The sequence below is a fragment of the Lissotriton vulgaris genome, chromosome 1_1 (assembly GCF_964263255.1).
Source record: "Lissotriton vulgaris chromosome 1_1, aLisVul1.2, whole genome shotgun sequence".
Lineage (NCBI taxonomy): Eukaryota > Metazoa > Chordata > Amphibia > Caudata > Salamandridae > Lissotriton > Lissotriton vulgaris.
The window spans coordinates 330,174,798-330,175,935 of record NC_141685.1 but is presented as its reverse complement, the minus strand read 5'-3'; positions in this window follow the sequence as shown (position 1 = coordinate 330,175,935).

Here is a 1,138-nt window from a genome sequence, read left to right as displayed (position 1 = left end):
TTTAACAATTTAACAAATCAGCTATAGTGGAACAAGCAGGACCACAGCAGCAAGGGGGAGCTGGCATGAAACTCTTACCTAATAGCATTGTGCTGTGGCCTCCATTAAGTAGGTCCTGGGAGGAGGGAGGGTGGCGTTGGGTGGGGCGAGAGGTAGGAAGCAGGAAGTGGTAGGGAAAAAACGGTAGCAAAATTGAGCAGATGTTGTGGGAGCTGCGGAATACAACAGGAGGACACTGGCAAGTTACAGATTCAAAATGTACTAAAAAGTGGGGGACCTAGTGGTAACCGGGTTTTCAGCTTTAATAATGGTAATCTCTGGTGCATCTAAAAACAACTATGCGATAGGATGAGAGTGCAATGACATGACCACTGTCCTTGTTCCAACATTTTTATAGCCTAATTTAATCACCTCTACAGGTCAAGGGCATTTTTCCGGGTTGTGGATCCCTAAGGGACTAGACTAACAAATAACACAACCAATTAACTAAGCAGATCGGAGTAGTTACTACCTGGTCTTAGTTAACCCTCAATAAGGGGATACCCGCCATCCACTGTGGAGAATGACAATGTTCTCTGTAGTCACACACATTGTGCAGATGGAGGAGTGCATGGGTAGTGACAAGGAGATGGCTGGTCTGCATGAGTAGTGCCACACATTCAAGGTAGTGCACAATTTAGGCCCTGACTAGCTGAATAGTCTTGTCTTTTTCCCCCAACCACCCAGACACCTACAATCCACTGCACTCCTGCTTGCCCGCGTTCCCCACCTATATAAAACCATATCCGGAGACTGAAGTTTGGATGATCTCACATCAGAGATTCCTTTGCTCTTCCTGAATTCCACAAGAAGCTGAGGACCAGGCTCTTCAATCATTCCCTGCTCTTAACAATCCTAGACAACAAACACCTGCTCAGCACCAGGAAAATCTTGTGGGTGATAGCACGCTCTACAAATACACGTAACATAACATAACATAACATAGACGTACAGGACCTGTAGGCAGCATGAGAAATGTTATAGACCTACACATATTGTATTCAGAGTAAGACATTTTAAAGAACTACAGGTTCAAAAGGCAGTGTTAGAAATGCTACAGACCTAGAGGTACAAGAAGCAGTGTGAGAAATGCTGTAGA